Source organism: Eptatretus burgeri, chromosome 1 (genome assembly GCF_056783735.1).
Source record: "Eptatretus burgeri isolate ZD-2024b chromosome 1, Ebu_testis_v1, whole genome shotgun sequence".
NCBI lineage: Eukaryota > Metazoa > Chordata > Myxini > Myxiniformes > Myxinidae > Eptatretus > Eptatretus burgeri.
Window position 1 is genome coordinate 61,291,881 of NC_140961.1, and position 22,834 is coordinate 61,314,714.

Here is a 22,834-nt window from a genome sequence, read left to right on the forward strand (position 1 = left end):
CGAAGCAGCGCATACCATTTTAAAGTCTTTACTATGACTTTGCCAGGGTCAGAATCGAACCTCCGACTGAGGATATTTTGTTTTTAATCTTTGCACCAATTCCTTGATTATATGTCGGAGGTTGGAATATTCATGCAAATTTCAGTCGATTTGACAATGCCGATATATTGGGTTCAGACTGGGGAGTAATCCGTCAATGCTTCATTAACTTACCAAAGAACATGAAATTAGTTCATTTTCAGGATTACCCATTACAGTCCAGCCAGCCATTACACCTCCTTTTCTCATTACATTGCCAATATTCCTATAAATCTGCTTTGTGAACATGATGTCGACTCGTAAATGAATAAATTGTCCACAAAATTCAACCTCACATACTCAATAACTAATAACTTTCTGACACTTGCAACATGCTAAATACGAGAAATCACGTGTACTTGGTAAGATGTAATGCGGTGAATATTATATATTTATAGTACATTTCTTTCTTTATGTGTACCTTTGCCACATTTGGTATTTTTCAGAATGTTTGACTCCAATATCATGATAACCTCGACTTTAACATTTTGTGAAAAAGAAAAGAAAGTATATGGTGCTGACATGGCAGACACCCAGTGCATCGATAACTATAGACCTTATAAATCCAGCTTGTGCATTATATTGTAGGGGTATTCAAACTTCATGGTTATTTCAAGATCTAGCTCTATCTGCATTGCCATTAGGGCTTTGTGACATCTTTTTTGAATGTCGGGTGGATGTGGGACATCACAAAGTAATAAAACGATTCATGAAGAACAAAACTTTGGAAAAAAATTCTCATTGCCTCCTCCATATAAAGAGACGAGAGCAGCAGATAGGCTGGTGAAGTAGATGTGGAATTGGCCATAAAATGGCCAGCCCTCCAAGATGTGATCAAAAACAAATGTTTTTCGAGCTAGCTGGGTGGGCTGAAAGTTAATGCAAAGAGGTGATATGAAAATTCCACCGTACCGCAGCAGGATGAGCATTGCAGTACACAGAAATGCACAAATTTAATGCGAAAGCAACCGGCTCAAAACTATTTCAAGGATATTCACTGCAACGGCATACTCCCATTGATACAAGAATAATCTCTGTAAGACGAAATGAAGAGTAGAAGCATTTTGGTGCCATGAGGAGTGAATTTTCCAAACATGGCAAAGCAAAAAGAGCAGGAGACAACACGTACGCCATCAGCCGACCAGAATTTATAGAATTGAATGCCGATGTTGTCGACCAAATGTCAGTACAGACCCTGATACTGCTGACTCTCTGGGTAGGACTTCCTATGCTCTGGACCGTATCCCGACCTAAACACAAAACCAAGGCAGAATCCAAACTTCTACTCTCATCCATGCCCAGTTGATGATAACCCTGAGCCAAGACATGCCACATACAGATGGCGTGACCTTTGTTTACGACAATTGTAACCTCTGAGGAGACAACAATTTGTATAGATGCTCTGATGTGAGGCCAGTTATTAGCACCAGAGATCATTAATCCAGGCGGTGGGCTGTTGCAAGTTCCCATGACTGTTAATGCTTTTAATTAAGCTGCGTCTGAGCACTCTGCTGAAGAGTCTGTTTTGGGGAGGATAATGGGCAGTCTTTTCACCAGCGCAATGCCGATCAAACTAGTCACCACTAAATCACAATGACATTTCTCCCATTTGGTACAATCAATCAGAAGCTAAATAGATGGTCGAGAGGAATTAAAGATGTAATTATCTGACTTTTTGCCTGCACGGATGCCAACTGAATGCTGGAACTTCAGGGGTTACCAAGTTCAGGACCAAAAAAAACAGCAATGTTTAGTCGACCTACATTCCATCCGCAAAGACTCGTTCACTTCCTTTCCTGAACTTTAATGATATGGGAAAGCCGCAGCCAAAATGTTTGGCAGCCAAGACAGCGGCTACAGGATGAATGGAAATTGTGCTTTTATCGCATTCCTTCAATTTCCGTCACTTAGGGGAAGGTGGTCTCCATTGATCAAGTCCCGAGGGAGGTTGTTCAATCTATGCGAACCAAATGTAACTCGAACTTAACGATTTAATACGAATTTGTGTAAACAAACACCGAGATACATCCTCTGGGTTATCAAGCAAACATATATGCATCAGGTAGGCTGAATCAGGACATGCAATTACTCTGCATTCCAAAGGGTCCTTCACTCTGTGGTTTGGTGGAATAGCACAGAGCTATGTGCACTCACATTTGAAATGTCTGGGTCGGGTTTGAATCTTCAACATGTTATAAACTGTAAAAATGGTGTTTCACTTGTAGATTGAGCCTACAATGTTACAACATCCATCCGAAGCAAGCTTAGCAGGAAGACCCATCTGCCAGCACTGCTTCTTGGTGGACATTAAAGATCCCACATGTGTTATGCTCACAATGAGACGACAAGTTATCACCAGCACCCTGAACAAATTTCAAATTCCTGACACCTTCGGTGGAATGTCAGGAGTGGCAAGCCAGATGATGAAAGACCTTGACCAAAACATTTCTGCAGATGATTACAAAAAGAAGGTTGGAAAAAAGTGTGGGTTTAAAATAAGCAAACACCTATCATTCGCTCAATGCTGAAGTCAGGCACATCTGCAATTCGACACTTATGATGATTATAACAGAGGGAATAAAAACCCTGAAGAGGGAAATAAATGAGAAAGCAAAGCTGCTTCACACCAATGTACATGTCGAGAAGACTCAATGATTATGTCGTCATGGATTGTGCAGGCTATTGTAATATAGGCGAGATCAAGGGATGTCTTAAACTTCAATATTATCCAGCAAATAACAGTTGAACAAAAATCGGAATTATTTAGATAATCATTCATCATGAAGAAATTGCCTCCAATCTATACTAATAAATGCCAGTGTGTGTGTGTGTGTGTGTGTCTGTGTCTGTGTCTGTGTCTGTGTCTGTGTCTGTGTCTGTGTCTGTGTCTGTGTCTGTGTCTGTGTCTATGTCTGTGTCTATGTCTGTGTCTATGTCTGTGTCTGTGTCTGTGTCTGTGTCTGTGTCTGTGTCTGTGTCTGTGTCTGTATCAGTGTGTCTCCTCCATAACTAAAAAACTATGAAACCACGCAGCGTGAAACTTTGCATGCATACTATGAAAACACTAAGGAGCTGCATGACTGAAAATTGAGTGTTTGGGTTCAATAAAACACCCTATTTGAAGATAACCAATGGCCATATTTAATTATATCCTTTATCAGGCAAACGCTTGGTCACCGCTCTCGATGGGGTCTTAAAGGCGTGTCCTAGTTAACCACGCTGGGGTCAGAAGCCACCATGTTTTTTTAGCCTGTTCAACAATGCGTTGACTTGTAACAGGCTGCAACGATCTCTGAACGATTAAATTTTTTTTCTTTCACTTTGCTCACTCATATTAGCGAATAACTTCAACCGGGCGTATTGGCATGTGCCTGTAATCCGGCTACTCGGAGGCTTGGGTTGGAGGATCGCTTGATGACAGGAGCTCTGCACTGGGCAATGCTACGAGAGGGTGTAGGGCAGCCCGGAATCATGGCGAAACCCAATCCTTATCCCTGTGTTGTAAGAGGCGACCAGGAATGCGTCAGGAAGGGCATCCGGCGTAAAACCTGTGCCAAAATCAGTTTGCGGATCATAACGGATGATCCACTATGGAGACCCCTAACTGGAACAGCTGAAAGAAGAAGAAGAAGAAGAAGAAGATTAGAGAATGACTTCATCATAGCTACGAATCGCTGTGTACGTCACTTTTATAAGTGCTATAGTTTTCAACTTCGGAGCATGGAGAGATTTCATGCATTATCTGATTCGATTTTCCATGATCTACTCTCATGGACTAATTAAAGAATATCATCAAAATATTATTTAGGTTTTGAGATCGTCCAGACTAAAGTGTCAAAATCTGGAGTGAAATCTGATAATTCAAAGAAATAATGAGTCTTATAAGTAACCTGATATATGTATTTACATTAAGCAAGCAACGCCCCCTTTTCTCTCCTTCTCCATACGTACACAATAAAATGTGAAATTTCCAAATCATTAAACGTATCTTTTTCTACTGTTTGGAGAATTACATTGAGTGAACAAAAAATTTAGGAACGTGCCAAAATTAACCAGCTTCATTTAGCTATTTGATTTAATGCATTCAATGCTAGACCTTCTGCCCTGTCCCCTAGAGGGACTGCCTATCTATAGCATCTGCCAGATCTGTGCATATGTTTTTGGAGGATCCGCGAGGTGTTCTTCAGGGGATCAAAGCAAATATGGTGATAAACGGATGTTTTAAAAAAGTTATAACATTTGCGCCGACCCCAAACCGATTTACCACGTCACGCGTGCACAGGCGAGTTGGCAACATGGTGGATTCTCTGCAATGTTTATTTCACAGGCAATTGAACTTTTTGATGTCGCCAGGGTTGTTCTGCATTAAACAGCAACTCTTTTGCAGATAAAGTCATTATTTGAACAAATTCATTTTATTTCATTAACTGCTGTGTATGCAGTGAAGACTGGCTTTAAAGTTCAGGGGATCCTATATGATATGCAGGGACAGCCTGGCCAGCCATTCTTGATCAACCATTCATTGGAGTGCTTGCATGAGTGCCTAAGACACTTGCTAAACACCGGTTGCCAATAGCAGTACTGCGCTGTCATTCTGAGCGAATCGTTCACCCACTAAAGACGCTTTTGCTATGCCACGTCATTCAGAGAGAGAGTGGTTCATGATCAGTCACCCTGAGCAAGTCATCCATGCTCCATCACCCTGAGCGAGAGGTCCGTGCTTCAACACCCAGAGCGAGTGGTTTGTGCTCCATCAACCTAAGCAAGTGGTTCGTGCTGTCACCCTGAGTGAGTGGTTTGTGCTCCGTCACCCTGAGTGAGTGGTTCATGCTCCATCAGCCTGAGTAAGTGGTTTGTGCTCCATCACCCTGAGTGAGTGGTTCATGCTCCATCACCCTATGTGAGTGGTTCATGCTCAATCACCCGAAGGGAGTGGTTCATGCTCCATCATCCTGAGTGAGTGGTTCGTGCTCCGTAACCCTGAGCGAGTGGTTCATGCTGCGTAACTCTGAGAGAGTGGTTCATGCTACATCAGCCTGAGCGAGTGATCATGCTCCGTCATCCTGAGAGAGTGGTTCATGCTTCGTCACCCTTAGCGAGTGTTTCATGGCTCCGTCAATCTGAGCAAGTGGTTCATGCTCCATCATCCTGAGTGAGTGGTTCATGCTCCATCATCCTGAGTGAGTGGTTCATGCTCCATCATCCTGAGCGAGTGGTTCATGCTCCATCATTCTGAGCAAGTTTTGAAATAACACCCAGTTATTGAGTTGTTTGCCATATTAACGTGTTTTCTAAATTACTGAGCCAAATGTTTTTTCAAGCTGTCATAGGCAGCTGTTTATAATAGACCATGGGCCACCGTAGACCCCCATCCCCCCCCTGGGGATTTTGGTAGACTATGTTTTTCAGATAGCCTGACTCATGCCCAAGCACAATCCCATTGTCTGCAAAAAAAGCGGTGGTGGGTGTGGTCATGACACGCCCCGCAGTATTCCCACCCCCCATTCTGAAATAAGGAATTTGGTCTCTGTAAATATCTTCGCTATCCCTTAGGCTAGGATGCTGAAATTTCTCATACTTTACCGTTGGGTCAAGTCTTAACTGAAAATCTCCAAATTAAATCCAAGATAGCCGTTCCAGTGACGTCACAGTGACGTCATTTCCGAAAGTCATTTTCAGGTTGTTTTTAGACCTAATTTTGGAATTTGTCATTTGTGGATATTTTTTCTTTAAAACTTATGCATAATTTATGTGGTTCACTAGCTCACTACCATCACACATGTAATATTCACAGATTGTTGAATTGATGTTGATGTTTATTGATTTCTGTATTTCAGTTTAGATGAGAATTTTCAATGGCCGACAAGAAGAAAACAGATGAAAAACCCTTGAAATTAAAGGCCAGCTCACGGTCTAAAGCCAAACATTCGCATGAAGGCTTATCCTGTATTATACACTATGTGAAACACATCTCAGATAAAAAAGTTAGACCACTTTCAGATGTTAGTTTCTCGAAGATAGAAGAAACAGTGGAACTGCGACAGAAGAGAGCTCCGGCCAGTGAAAGGCTTGATGATATTTGTATGGAGGTACCAAAAACTTTCTACAAAAACGTGGACGGAGTGCACAGATGGTGTTATACAAATTTCACAAACACGTCCCGCTTCCTCAAAAGAAAGGGTCCTGCTGAAGACGATGAAGTACCATGTAGCACCAAGAGACGCAGATCCTCAGAATTGGCTGCAATATTATTTCCTGCGAACAAATGTCTCTTCTGCGACAGATCACGTAAAAAGGTACAGGGGAAGGAAGAGAGGCTTGTGAAGTGTGTTACAAGTAGCGCAGAAGAGTCAATCAAAGCAGCCGCTGAGAAAATGAAAGATGCCAATATTTTGGCAAAAGTACAAGATGTTGATTTAATCGCCCGTGAGGCACACTACCATCTGTCGTGTCGTAAGTATAATACACGCACAGATGATCGGCATGAAAAAAACTGATGTAGACACTTCTGTCATGGAACAACAGAATGCTCATGCAGCTGCATTTGAGCATGTCTGCCGATATGTTGAGAACAGCATTATCCATGGGGCTAACGTTGAAAGAGTTACAATGCTCAAGGACCGATATTTGCAGTTTATGTTGAGCAATAGCCCCGAATTTTACAATGTCAATTACAAAACTGACAAGATAAAAACAAAGTTGACAAATAAATTTGGAAGCAAAATACAGTTTTGGCAACCTAATTACAGGAGTGAACTTGTGTATTTGACGGAAGTTCCAAAAGGTCAGGCCATCGAGTCTGCATTTGAGGTTGCTGCATCCGACCTGAAACGCCTTGAAGAAGCAGCACTACTCCTAAGAAGACTTATTCTTGGCTCCAAAGAAGAATCCACAGAGATGCCTTGGCCACCATCACCGAGCTTCTTACTTAGTGGAATTATCCACCCACCTACTCAATTGCAAGATTTTCTCTCCTGGGTGATTACTGGAAAGAAATTTGCAGATGCGTCGACGAAAAGAAGCAGATTGGTTGATTCCTTTGCTGAAGATATTTGCCAAGCTTTCACAAGAGGGCAATGGACAATGCCCAAACACCTTCTTCTGGGTATGACATGAAGGCATTTGACTGGTAGTGCTGAAATAGTCACTCAATTGAATCAATATGGACACTGTGTTTCCTACTCTCGTTTGCTGGAACTGGAAACGGCCATGTGTAAGAGCATAGTGGAGATAGAAGGTGTTATTCCACCTTCAATTCAGCCAGCGGGAAATGTTGTTAGTCATCTATGCTGGGACAATTTTGACCTGAACGAAGAAACACCTTCGGGTACTGGCACAACACACACGGCCCATGGGATAATGATCCAGGAGGTTCGTGTAGATGCTTGCAGCAACCCCTCTTGCATTCAAGTTCCTCCTCTCAAGAACAAGCAGCGCTCAGTGGTTTACAATCCTCAAGAGATAGAGTCATGTTTTGTCAATACCAAGACTGAACCATTCCTTGTAGTATCCATCAGTGATGCCCCACAAACAGACACAGAAACTTGGGCCCAATGGTCTGATACAGCGTGGGTATTTTGCAGGGCACTGCTGCAGAACACGACTCAGGTGGTACCAGGATGGGCTGGTTGGGTAACCATGACAGCGAAGAGCAAAGATGACAAGGATGTGTTATCCAGTTGACGACATGGCTCCCGTGAATGCCCCGGTTACTGAGAATGCCACTGTCCAACACCTCCTGAAACTTTCCCAGGCAGCATCCAGAGAAGTGGGCCAGCACTACACAATCGTGACGTTTGATCTGGCAGCAGCAATGCTCTGCATATGCTCTTGTATGGCCACAACAACGACCACAAAAAGCATATGCTCTTGTATGGCAGAATAACCGTTTGTTTGAAGACATAATTGTCAGGATGGGTGTTTTTCACACAACCTGTGCATATCTTGGTGCTCTTGGAAAACGGCTTCAGTTCAGTGGCTTTGAGGAAATAGTAGTGGAAGCTGGAATCTGCGCCAGTGGGTCCATTAACAAAGTGATGTTCGGTATACATTACAACAGAGCATTGCTTGTTCACAGTCTAACACATGAAGCCTTAGAGTGTCTGTTGTTGAGGGCTTTCGAGACATCAGAGGGGCAGATTATTGGAGACGAAACAAGAGGCCTCCTGCAACGCTTATCACTCATTCCAAGTAAGGAGAATCTATCGGAAACTCTGGCTAACAATAGCTGCATATGGCTGCTGATGCTCTACAACAGTTTCAAGGAAAAAGGTTCGCAAGGGAGAAATGGGGAAAACCGCTCAGTTTTGGTTGGATTATATGGATAAAGTATGGCTGGTCTTTATGTTTCTCAGAGCAACCAAAGAGAACAATTTGGATCTTCATCTGTGGTGTCTGCAAAACCTGTGTCGCATGTTTTTCAGCGATGGCCGACCAAATTATGCAAGATATACAACGGTATACATGCTGACTCTCTTTAACCTCCCCAGTTCCCATCCTGGAGCTCAAGAGCTTTTGCGGTTAAATGGATTCAGTGTGAACAGATCCGAGGTACAGTCATCGAGAAATGCAGTTGATCTTACCATTGAACAAACCATCAATCGACAAGCAAAATCTCACAGGGGAATTATTGGATTCAGCAGAAACTATTCTGCTTACTACAGATGGTGTATGACAAGACACTCGCGGGCAGGTTATGTCCAAGCCACCATGGAACTGACAGGAATGGAGAGTCAAGGATGTTCAACACACAAGGATATAAGGACCTCAGAAATACTCCGCAGTGAAACTGATGTTCGCAAGGTTGTTGATGCCATCACAAGCTTCATTAACCCTTTCGATGTCGAGGATAAAGATATCCTCTATTGTCTGTCATCAGGAGTACCAGCTCCACCCGAAGTTGAGCAGGATCTTCTATCAGCGGACAATCGTGGGAAGATATTACACGAAGCATTTGTAAAAGAAAGGCTAATCAAGAAAGAAAAGAGTTTCCACGAACCAATCAAGAAACAGAAACTCAAAACATTTGCGTCACTAGCAAAGTCAGTTAAAGTTACAGGGACAGACAAAAAACTAAGAATGTTGTTGCACAATGGAATGTGTTTGGTCAATTGATATTGCTGGCTCTTAAATACAACATAAGCATGGAAAAGGTCCTCAGTTATCCATTGGGGCCCATTCCATGGGCTCCAGCAACAGCTACAGAATCCCCAACGAAAACAGACAAGGCCAAGCTAATGCATACCCTGGAAGGACATGCTAACTTGTCACAGCGACTGACCAACGAAAGCATGAGTTACATAATCGATGGAAATGTCCTACTACAGACACAAGTTTCCATCCCAGAAACATTTTGAAAGCTGGCTGAAAGTTTGTTCGCACAACTTCCTAAAGTACGACGGATAGACTTCGTGACTGATACTTACAGAGACATGTCGATCAAAGAAGCAGAGAGAGAACACAGAAGAGCATCGTCAACGGACTTAATCAAGAGTCCGCTTACGAAGATCCCACGTGACTGGAAGAGGTTTCTGTGTAACTCAAAGAATAAAACACAACTTACCAAACTGCTTCTGCTGGAATGGAAAACGCCAAAGTACTCTGCAAAACTGGTCGAAAGAAGAATCCTGTTTGTCTGTGAGAGAGACTGCACATCCATCACAAGCTCAGATGGTAAAATTACTGAATGAGAAGATGTGGAAGAGCTACATTCGACTCAAGAGGAAGCAAACACAAGGATGATTCTGCACTGCCTACATGTGGCTTCACATTCCTCATCTGAGTCCACAATTGTAATTAGATCACCAGACACAGATGTATTCTTGTTGCTGCTGAAATTTGCGCAAGATATTCAACAGCGAGTGTTATTTGACACAGAAGTCGGCAACAAATGACGGATGATTGACGTTCATCGTGTAATCGCAGAAGCTGGAAACGATATCTGTTCAGCACTACCAGCGTTGCATGCATTTTCTGGGTGCGACACAACGAGTTCATTCGTACGAAAGGGGAAGCTGCTTCCTTTGAAGACTCTTAAAGATCATCCGGATTTCTTGGCTACGTTACTCTCATTAGGAAGTTCACCTGATGTGAGTGATACTCTTTATCAGACGTTAGAGCACTTGACATGTTTGTTGTACAGGAAGAAGTCAACATCATCTGATATCAACAAGCTACGTACCGAGCAGTTCTTGGAGAGGTTCAAGCCAAAATCTGGATCATTGTTGACCAGTTACAATGGAGTTGGCTTGAGCATACTATCGCCATGCCGGGCATCACTGCGGATGCATATACAGAGGGCTAATTACCAAGCACTGGTCTGGTGCAGGGCAGACCAGGCTATGCCAGATGTACCAACGCCAGATGGGCAAGGTTGGTGCATAGTAAATGGCGAATTGGATTTCCAGTGGACGGAGGGAGATTTGATGCCGAAAGAGCTTGTGGATTTGTACGATGAACCAGAAGATGAGGATGAAGAGGAAGAGGACCTTCCAGAAGTTGAGAGTTTTGAAGATGTCATTTTTGAAGATACAGAGGAATAATTTTCCATGTTTGCCTTCGTGCTAGTCCGTTATTATATAGCCAGTACATTGGAACTTATAGAGAACACTGCCACGAGTTTCACCACATGAACGGTTGTTAGTTGTTAGACTCTACTGTACCATTTGCAAATATACCAATGTCACAAGTTTAAACTTGTTCTTGATAGCTTTGGAGAACCTGGACAACTTATAATATATTGGTGGATTTATTGTTTATCAAGATATGCTTCAATAATCCTTGATGTTTGTCCACTAATGCTGAGATTTGCTAATTGGAAACGAATATTGGCACATGCAAAATAAAACGTATCATTTCAATTTGATTTCAGTTCAATTTTTTGCGATGGTTAATTGATAATATGACAAGTGATTGATATTCATATCCGTGTGATAATGAGAGCATCTGAATTAATTCTGCTTAGTAATAATCAACAGGTCGGAGATGATTGGAGAAAAATGCTCAAAAATATCATTTTCTGTTATGACGTCACTGTGACGTCATTGATCTTTGGGTCAATTAAATTTTCTTCATGTTTTTATAAAGGCCCGGTCACACTGACGTTTTAGCCAGCGATGGCAACGTATTAAAATGTATGTAAAACGCTGGCTTGCGTTGAACTTTTGATGTTTTTTTTTAAAGATTCGGACGTATTCATAGCGACTTGGTCTTATGTATAATGCATTGGTAATGGACACAGAATGTTTCGTTGTGTTATAGATAACTTATACCAACGAATGCTGAACCTGTTGTCGGCCTACCCAACCGATGCCCGACGATAGTCTAACTTAAGGCCCGGTCACACCTTGACGTTTTAGCCAACGTATGCCGATTTTTGAATTTTTTTTCTAAAACGCTGGCACACGTTGAATACGTTATGGGTAAGTTTTTATAACATTGAGAGCACGCTGGCATACGTCATAGTACGTTGCCATACGTCGTTGTACGTTGGCTTTAAACGTTGTACTTTTCGGTTGTCCTCAATTTTTTTCATGCTTGAAATTTCACGACGTATGCCGGCGTATGACTCACACGTTCCACTACGCTGGCCACAAGTTGTAGGCACGGTCTGCGATCGTTGACAGACGTCAACACATGCTACTTGTAAGTTAATCATAAGTTGAGACACGCCGAGGTAATGTTTAGAGTACCCGAAACTTATTTCCTACCTATGATTAACGTGTTGTTGGCACGTTACGCGATCGTTGCCACACGTCGACAGACGTTACTTTTAAGTTACTCATAGGCTAAAAGACGTCGGTATAATGGATCGTCCTTGCGTCAGCGTCCACGGCCACGTCCAGGACACTTATTTGCAGCATTCTTCAAACTTTTCTTCGGCATGACGAGGATGTTCACACTTCGATGTCTAGCTTGGCTATGATTCCAATTGTCCATCGGCAGCGTCTATTTAAAATAGTCGAGTTTGAGCGTTTTAACACGTTCAGAAGAAACGCTTCAAATTTCCAAACCCCAGCGTCAAAAAAAAAAAACAAAAAAAAAAACAAAGGCGAGTGACAGCAATTTAAATCGTTCATTGTAAACAATGAAACTAGTTGAGTGGTACCGTTTAAAAGTCGTTGAGTGTAAAAAAAATCCAATTGTTGAGCGCAAGCGTCTACTTTCAATAGTGGAGATGCAGCCATTTAAATCGTTGAGTGGCAGCCTATGAACCTACCCGTGGACACGCGGACGCAAGGACGATCCATCATAACCCACACCATCCCCCTCACACCCACCTACTACTGCCAACATGAAAAAACTACTACTAATACTAATACTAATAGTAATACTGATACTGATACTGTTACTGCTGACATGGACATCGACTCAAAAACGACTCGAAAACACTGTTGGGTTCCCCTTTTATGAGCAGCATTTTTATATACCAATTCTCAAAACCGCTGGGAACACGTCTTTATATGGCAGTTGTAACCTAGAAACACGTTCATTTATTTTTTTTGTCGACCGGAAGACGTCATTGGAATACGTCTAACATACGTCGATGTGTGTTGGGGCTACGTAAAGAATTGGTTCAAAGCACGTCAAACATAAGTTAGAAATAAGTTTCACGTAAAAAAGACATTACCGCGACGTGTTTCGACTTATGAGTAGCTTATAAGTAGCCTTTGTGGACGTGTGTAAGCGTCCACATATTGTGAGTAAAACTTATCCCCATCGCATGCGGAACGTGTGTCATACGCCGAGTACGTCGTAAAATTTTGAACATGTTCAAAATTTCTTGACGTCCTCTACTTACTACGACTTATGATAGCGTATTTAGCGTTCTACTCGCGCATACCAAACTTACCCATACCGTATTCGACGTGCCCCAACGTTTTAGACACACTTTTTGTTACGTCGGCATATGCTGGCAAGATCGCCAAGGTGTGACCGCGATTTTGACCCTTCCATTTCTACGGCAGTTATGATTTGAATCGTTGTGCGTCAGCCTTTTAATAGGCTACGTCACGACATCGTTGGCGATGCGTGCAACGCGCTATGCCTGAGTTAGACTATCATTGGGCATCGGTTGTGTAGGCCGACAACAGGTTCAGCATTCGTTGGTATAAGTTATCTATAACACAACGAAACGTTCTGTGTTGTTACCAATGCGTTATACATCAGACCAAGTCGCTATGAATACGTCCGAATCTTTAAAAAAAAAACATCAAAAGTTCAACGTAAGCCAGCGTTTTACATAAATTTTAATACGTTGCCATCGCTGGCTAAAACGTCAAGGTGTGACCGGGCCTTTAGGCATAGCGCGTTGCACGCATCGCGGACGATGTCGTGACGTAGCCTATTAAAAGGCTGACGCACAACGATTCGAATCATAACTGCCGTAGAAATGGAAGTGTCAACATCGCGGTCACACCTTGGCGATCTTGCCTGCGTATGCCGACCTAATAAAAATGTGTCTAAAATGTTGGGGCACGTCAAATACGGTATGAGTAAGTTTGGTATACGTGAGTAGAACGCTAAAATACGCTATCATACGTCGTAGTAAGTAGAGTACGTCAAGAAATTTTAAACATGTTCAAAATTTTACGACGTACTCGGATTATGACACACGTTCCGCATGCGATGGGGATAAGTTTTACACACGATATGTGGACGCTTACACACGTCCACAAAGGCTACTTATAAGCTACTCATAAGTCGAAACACGTCACGGTAATGTCTTTTTTATGCGAAACTTATTTCTAACTTATGTTTGACGTGCTTTGAACCAATTCTTTACGTAGTCCCAACACACATCAACGTATGTAGACATATTCCAATGACGTCTTCTGGTCGACAAAAAAAAAAATTAACGTGTTTCTCGCTTACAACTGCCATATAAAGACGTGTTCCCAGCGGTTTTGGGAATTGGTATATGAAAATGCTGCTCATAAAAGGGGAACCCAACAATGTTTTCGAGTCCTTTTTGAGTCGATGTCCATGTCAGCAGTAAGAGTATCAGTATCAGTATCAGTATCAGTATCAGTATCAGTATCAGTATCAGTATCAGTATTAGTATTAGTTTGTTCATGTTGGCAGTAGTAGGTGAGTGTGAGGGGGAGGGTGTGGGTTATGATGGATCGTCCTTGCATCCGCGTGTCCACGGGTAGGAGACATCTTTTCACCATTGTTCGAAGTTCTTCGCGGCTAATTTTTTATGGGGCTTTTTCAACAATGAGCTATAGCTTGTTTTTACGATTTAGGTCTATTCATAACGGGTTGGACAAATGCACAATGAACTAATAATGTGCATAGAGCACTTTGATTACTTATAGATACGATATACCAACGAATAATTATCGTGAAGCCGGCGTTCACAAACTATGCCCAACGATAGCCTAACTTATCCATATCGTGCGGCAGTTTATCTTTGCCGGTGACGTAGGGCTTGCTATTCATCGGCTGCCACTCAACGATTTAAATGGCTGCATCTCCACTATTGAAAGTAGACGCTTGCGCTCAACAATTGAATTTTTTTTACACTCAACGACTTTTAAACGGTACCACTCAGCTATTTTCATTGTTTACAATGAACGATTAAATTGCTGTCACTCGCCTTTGTTTTTTGACGCTGGCGCTGGGAAATTTTAATCGTTTCTATTGAACGTGCTAAATCGCTCAAACCCCACTATTGAAAGTAGACGCTTGCGCTCAACAATTGGATTTTTTTTACACTCAACGACTTTTAAACGGTATCACTCAGCTATATTTTATTCATTGTTTACAATGAACGATTTAAATTGCTGTCACTCGCCTTTGTTTTGTGACGCTGGGGTTTGGAAATTTGAAGCGTTTCTTCTGAACGTGTTAAAACGCTCAAACTCGACTATTTTAAATAGACGCTGCCGATGAACAATTGGAATCATAGCCAAGCTAGACATCAAAGTGTGAACATCCTCGTCATGCCGAAGAAAAGTTTGAAGAATGCTGCAAATAAGTGTCCTGGACGTGGCCGTGGACGCTGACGCGAGGACGATCCATTATACCGACGTCTTTCAGCCTATGAGTAACTTAAAAGTAACGTCTGTCGATGTGTGGCAACGATCGCGTAACATGCCAACAACACGTTAATCATAGGTTAGAAATAAGTTTCGGTTACGCTAAACATTACCTTGGCATGTCTCAACTTATGATTAACTTACAAGTAGCATGTGTTGACGTCTGTCAACGATCGCAGACCGTGCATACAACTTGTGGCCAGCGTAGCGGAACGTGTGAGTCATACGCCGGCATACGTCGTGAAATTTCAAGCATGAAAAAATTTGAGGACAACCAAAAAGTACAACGTTTAAAGCCAACATACAATGACGTATGGCAGTGTTTTTCAGCGTGCTTTCAATGTTATCAAAACTTACCCATAACATATTCAACGTCTGCCAGCGTTTTAGAAAAAAAATTCAAAAATCGGCATACGTTGGCTAAAACGTCAAGGTGTGACCGGGCCTTAAAGAACAGCTTTTCTAAATACAGCAAGGTGAAATTCAGCAGGATTCACTCAAAAGTACACAAGAAAACAGCAAAATCTCACCCCACCCCCCATTCCTAAAATTTTCAAAATTGCGTCAGCAAGGTACAGTTGACCGAGCCTATACTTTTATTCCACCAAATTTCTGCTTCCAGACAAGCAGATTTCAAAAAGACATATAACAGGCTATTCAAAAATGACAGTCTGCAAAAATCCCCAGGGGGGGATGGTTTCGACTATTGGCCCATGGTCTATAAAGATTAATGTTTGTGAACATATCCCTGAAACATTTATTTCAATGCAATGTTGTTTTTTGATACTCTTTTTTTTTTTTTTTTGATACAATGAAAGATACTCAAGGTTTCTGGGTTGAACACAGTAAGTACTGTAGTCAGTAATCACACTGACTCCAACCTGCTGATTCCCGAAAAATTGCCGATATCAGTCAGTGTGTGTGTGTGTGTGTGTGTGTGTGTGTGTGTGTGTGTGTGTGTGTGTGTGTGTGTGTGTGTGTGTGTGTGTGTGTGTATGTGTGTGTGTGTGTGTGTTGTTCATAAAGCATATCATATTCTCTGTGCTAACTCCCCTACCCCTATCCCCCCATCCCCCATCCCCCCTCCCCCTTCTCTCTCTCTCTCTCTCTCTCTCTCTCTCTCTCTCTCTCTCTCTCTCTCTCTCTCTCTCTCTCTTTCTCTCTCTCTCGCTCTGTCTTTGTCTCTGGACATATCCGAATGGTGGTTATGTCTGGACAGTGTTTGTCTCAGGACTTGTCCGTGCAGTGCTTGTCTCCAGCCAGCTCAGCTCCGGATGCCTCCGGGCAGTGTTTATGTCCGGATGGGAGTTTGTCTCTGGATATGTCCAGATGGGAGTTTGTCTCTGGACAGCTTGGCTCCGGATGCGTCCGGGCGGTGTTAGTCTCCGAACGTGTCTGGGCAGTATTTATCTCTGGACGCTTCTTGGTGGTGTTTGTCTGTCGATGCATCTGGGTGGTATTTATGTCTGGATGGGAGTTTGTCTCCAGACAGGAGTTTGTCTTCAGATGTATCTGAGCAGTGTTTGTGTCCAGACAGCTTGGCTCTGGATGTGTCCAGTGGGATTTGTCTTCGGACATGTCAGTGCCGTGTTTATAGTGTAACCCGTAGAAAATCGATTTCACCATTATTTTGTTTCCATCTTCATTGTTTATCTCTGCAGAATCGCTTTAATGAAACAGTATGAATTGTAATTAAAGCTCCATCACATATCTGCCTTCCCTTCCTCCCACCTGACACTGTCTTACTTTCCCCTACTCCTTCTCGCTCCTCCACCCCTCCTCGCTCCCCCTTTCTCCTCTCTCCTTTCCCCTCCACCTCTTCACTCTCCCTGCTCTCTCTCCCCCACCCATCTGTCCCTCGTCCCCCTCCTTTTCTCCCTCTCCTCTTTAGTATTCCTGTCAGCGAAGCGATGGGTGGTATTTGATCGTCTTAAAATAAAGGGATAAGAAATTATGGGACTAACAGGATATGTCAGAGGTAGCATACTTGCCTTTAAGCTGTCAACTGGGTTTGATTTCAGACCTGACCACATACTGTCAGATTGGTGTTTCACAGACAGGGTGTTACGTCAGTGAGTGTGCTGTTCAGCACAGAGTATGTTAAGATGGCTGTCTGTCCACCAGCATTGGTTGCTTCGAGTGGATTATAAAGATGTCTTTGGTGAAATTAGTGATTGGCGCCAGCACTTTGAACGAATTTGAAATTTCCATATCGAAACTCAGACCACCAAACTCACAAGGCGATGGAGTCTTCGAGAGATTTTCATGGATGTGGAAGGTGGGATGGAGTCTACTTCTTCATGTGTAGGCAGCACAAGGCTGCCTGGTGGCATCATTGGCTAAAGGTATGGCTGTGCTGCTGATACAATACCCTCTGATGATGAGGGCAGGAACTTGGAATTTGGAATTTGGCCATGCTGCCAGAGATAGCTCGCCTATTCTTCGCAAAAGATCCCATGGGATCTTTAATGACCATGAACGGATGTTGGGAAACGGTACGCCCATTTAACGTCCATCTGAGGAATGGCGCACACACACTGATGAATCACCCTGCCTGTGAAACACCAGGATGACAGTTTATAGCTGGGTCAGGATTCAAACCCAGGCTAGACAGCTTAGAGCTGAGTATGTGTACTTCTAGGCCATCCTGTCAGCCTAGGGATGGAGTAAAAATGATGAATGCAAACGTGGGAGGGCATAATATTTCAATTATCCTCCGAATTTGTTAAGCGACAATCCAAACAAGCCTTGGTGTTCGATTTGATTGTTTTCAAGGAAATACCACGCTGCGGCACAACCAGAGCCATAACTGAAGCGACATCACAAATTCCATGAAAATCTCTCGAAGAATCTCAAATAGAATGAAACAAACTTGGGGTTTGTGTAACCATGTTTGGCTCATCAATCAAACTCAGCAGCATGTTCTCTCCTCCACAGTTGGTCTTGGTGCTGAATTACATTTTCATACCGAAACAGAACAATTCATGTGGAGAATGCTGTTAGCTGCCTGCGCCGATGGTGTGTTCCTGTTTCCGACAAAGCAAGCCTTACAAATAAAGTGGGAATGGGGATTGCTCCATCCAGACCACCATAGGTCTCGGGTTGGCATGCTAGCTCAGAGATAGTGTACTCGCGTGGGATTGACTTCCAGCTGGACTATAAACTTGCTACCCTGGTGTTTTCAATGCGGGGTAAGGTATCACTGCTCCACCATCCCTCGGGAGGATGTTAAACCAGAATGGTGGAGATCCCACGGGTATTATCAGGATGGGGGAGATGAGTTATCACTGGCACCCTGAACAAATGACAAAATCGAATGTCACCTTGAGTCGAATGTCAGGCCTGGCCAGCCGGTTCATGGAAGACCCGGACCAAAACTTTACCTGGATGATCTTTCAAGAAAGTGAGAATAATTGTTTCCATTAAAGGAAGCAAGCGCGTGTCAATCGCTCTATGCTAAAGCCAGGCACAGTTACATTTTGGCAGTTATGAAGAATATAATAAAGGAAAAAAAACAAACAAAAAAAACAACAGAAAAGGGAAATCAATTGGAAAGCAAAGCTGCTGCACACGAGGACACATGTACGGAAGTCTCAATGATCAAGTCATCGTGAAGTATGGAATATATAGGAATAAAGGCAAGATTAAAGGATATCTTAATGCTCATCATCATTCAGCGTAAAATATTGTAATTAGAAACATCAAATTTATGATATAATAATTCGGAGTGAAAAAATTGCCTCTAATATTATTTTGAGGATCGGAAATAAAGGAATAAGAAATGAGGGGATGGCAGAAGAGCTCAGAGATATCACACTTGCCTTTGAGTTGTCTAGTCTGGGTTTGACATCAGGCCTGATTTTACACTGTCGGATTTGTGTTTCACAGACAGGGCGTTACATCAATGACTGTGCTGTTCATCAGATGGGATGTTAAGCTGGTCACCTGTCTGCCAGCATTCATTGCTTTGGGTGTACGTTAGTGTCTTCAGTAGAGTAGGCTATTGTAGTCGGCAACTTGAAGGAATTTTTAATTCCAGACTACAAACTCTCACCACCAAACTCACAAGACAGGAGCGCATGGAGGGAGGGAGTGAAATTGATGAACACAAACATGGTAGGGCATGATACTTGATCAATTATCCCCTGGATTTCTAAATCTACAATCCAAACAAACCAACTTGCTAAATTAACATTGTTTTACAGCAAACATCATGCTGCGGAACAACCAGAGCCAGAGCGGAGGAACCATCACGGATTCCATGAAAATCTTTCGAAGAACCTTAATTGGAATGAAACGACTTTGGGGTTTGTGGAGCCATGTTTAGCCAATCAGTCAAACTCAGCTGTGAGTTCTCTCTTCCACAGCTGGGTTTGGTGCTGAATTTCTATTCATAGCGAAACAGAACAATTCATGCCGAGATTGCTGCAAGCTTCATGAGCCAGCGGTGTTGCTCTGCTTCACAGAAAGCACACCTTCGGAATAAAGTGGGGAGAGGACTTGCCACATCACAACTTCCATAGGTCTCAGGTTGGCAGGACAGTTCAGAGGTTGACTACTTGCCTATGAGCTATTAGCTTGGGTTTGCTTTCTAGCCAGACTATAAACTTTCCAAACTGGTGTTTCATGGGTAGGGCATCACAGCAATGAGTGTGCCATCCCTCGGATGGAACGTTAAGCTTGGATCGCATCTGCTAGATGGGGACATAAAAAAATCCCACATTCACTAATGCAAAGAGTCGGCAAATGCATGCCGGCAACCCAGCCAAATCCATGTTCCTGCCATAACCTACAGGGGGTACCTGCATCGGCAGCACACCTGCAACCAGCACAGATGGAATGAATGACCAATATATCTCAGAGCCAGCTTATTGCTCTCACATCATCCTGCATATTGGTGCCAGAAGTCCTTCACTCTGATTCTACTGTATCTTTTGGTCGCAGCTTTGTTTTATTGTCTTCCTTGTACTCGTTATCTTCCTCCTGAAGCATTCTTCCAGGTTGCTGCTTGGCGTAACCTCCTCATCTGTCGCGGTCATCCCTCCCACCACAGTACAACGAGACACAGAGCAAGTGTGCTTATCGCGCTGTGCCTGCTGAGCACAGCCATGTGTTGTCAGCTGGGAAAGCTGTCTCTCCGTCTTATCAACAGGAATGCTAATGGATTCCCATTCCTCATTCAGTGGCATCCATAGTCTACAAAACTGTGCTCTTGTTCTTATGAAGGGGGCTCCATGAACCTCATGGCTCTCCAGGTTGAACAATAATAAACACCCTCCCCACATCTCAAAAGCCACCCTCACAAGCCCGCAATGTCCTTCTCCCAAGAAAAATATAACTGATAAACCAAGTGAATTCGCATGATGCAAATGCTACAAATTATCGGAAAATCACAAACTCATCAGGAAGGTATTACCAAACTCATTTATATTTATCAAAATTGTGTCAAAGTCCATTTGGAAGGAAGGAGAGGGTTGCAAGCTCGACAAAAATACAAAGGTATGAATCGCTGCTGGAGCCACGCATAAAACCCAAATAAAAGGCATAATATTTTGACATTCACACAATATATGCACTTTGTTGGTAAATAATAAGCCATAAGTTGGCAGGATAGCCTAGAGGAATACACACACGCCTCTGAGTTGTCGAGCCTGGGCTCGAATCTCAGCCCACCAATAAACTGTCATCTTGGCCTTTAGGAGGCAAGTGGGGCATCAATGTGTGTTGCCATCCCTCAGATGCACATTAATCTGGGCATCCCATTAGCCAGCATTCGCTGGTGGATGACAAAAAATACCATCATGTCCTTCACGGAAAGAAGGCGAGCTATCGCTGGCACTGACCAAATTTCAAATTCCTGCTATAACCTGCAAGGGACACTGACTGCATCAGCAGCACAGCTGCACCCCTGCGAGAACTGTTGCTAACCCGCAGCCTCGTGTTGCATATGACGAAGACGAAATAAGCGATATCTTACGCATACTTGTAGTTTTGCAGAGCAATGATCAACACAGTAATACAAGGCATAACTCTTCGGAAACTGATTGCAAATGCTCTCCCATCGGCGATGGCGATTTACAGAAGAGCCTCACATGACATGTGAACAGTCCTGCACGTTATCGGCGCACCAACACACTTCATCCCAGTAGGAGAGACGCATCATTTGAGGAAACAAAATTGAGAGGAACACTTTGTAAGATGAATGCTTTTAAAATTCTAAAGCAACCAGGGAATTGGGATTTTGTCATGTCTTTTTCTAATAAACGACGGTGCAAATGGAGAGTTAACAATGAAAGAGAGAAAAAGAAAGAAGAATAAAAGAAATTCTCGTCCAAGCATTACATGTCCACAAGAAGAAAGAGAAAATGCAATGATCACAAACAGTTGCACCTGCTTTCAGCAACAACAAATAATGACAAACTGGCAAAAAATTGATGTCCGTATGAACTGGACAAAATGGTGGCCATGCAAGGCTATTGAAACCGTTTTATGATCTTAATGAAGAGCTATTTCCTCGGTTGAGTTTTTATTCTCGTTTTCTCTCGAGTGTTGAGGCGCAACCACACCGAGGAGCTTATGCATGTATAACAAGACATCAGTGCTTTTTTAAGTGATCATGAAGTGTTAAAGGGAATTGAATTACGTGCTGTGCGTGGCTGCTGGTTGTGTCATTTATCGAGCACAGCTGTGCCACTGATGCAGTTTCTCCTGTGCATTTGGGCGGAAATATGGGCATTAGCCGGAGTGATCGTATGAGTGACAGACTCCTACTCGTTGTGAAATACAACATGGGATCTTTAACGTGGACCAACAAATACTGGCAGGTGGGACACCCGGCTTAACATCCTAAGCAAAAGACGAAACACTCATTGATGCAACACTCTGCAAGCAAAGCACAGGTCTGACGGTTTACAGTCAAGTTGGGGACCAAAACATGATGAGACAACCAAAAGGCGTTTATTCTACCTCTGAGTGATCCTATCAGCCTGCTGCTAGGAAGTGAACATGAATTAGGCCAACGTAGAATACATTGTTAATTTTCATTGATGTTTAATTATGATTCAAAGAAAATTACTTTCCTGAAAATCATTAGCCACAACCACACAAAATGACCATAACTACGATAACATATATCAAAAACATCTCAGCAATGCTTCCTTTGTAAATACAGAGGAAATAAAAGTGTATGTGAGCAGGAGAACTTACTAGATGCTCCTGAGCTTGTTGTTGATTTTTTGACTGTTGATTTTTGGAACTTGAGTACAGGTGAATCTGATGGATATGCAGACCTCACCAATTATTCTAATTGATATAAACTGAAAAAGCAGACAAACTACAACAGCATTCGGTAGAGCGCATACCTCCGCCAGGCCGAATAGTTTAGGTTTTGTATCCCACTGAAATGTCAGATCTGAATCCGGACCTTCTCTAAAATCTAATCTGCTTGTTCTTGTCACCTACCTAACTTATCCACCAAGTTTTATCAGAACCTGTTCATAACGTTTTGAGATATCATGCTCAAAATAATTTTTGGCCAAATCTCTCAGTGGTGAAGAATCACTAAAAATTATAGTATCTCGATATAGATCCAGATCTTCACCAACATCGAATCAATTCATCCTTGTTACACAACCGACATTCCCACCATAACATTTTGAGATATCCTGCTCACAGACAGACAAACAGGGATGAAAGCATAACCTCCATCCACATTC

At 42.7% G+C, this 22,834-nt stretch overlaps 1 protein-coding gene across 2 annotated transcripts in view; it reads right to left on the reverse strand.

Moving 5' to 3' along the window:
- LOC147034583 (kin of IRRE-like protein 1) overlaps positions 1–22,834 on the reverse strand; it is a 319,700-nt gene that overhangs the window by 176,961 nt on the left and 119,905 nt on the right. The gene's annotated exons all lie outside the window — the stretch shown is intronic.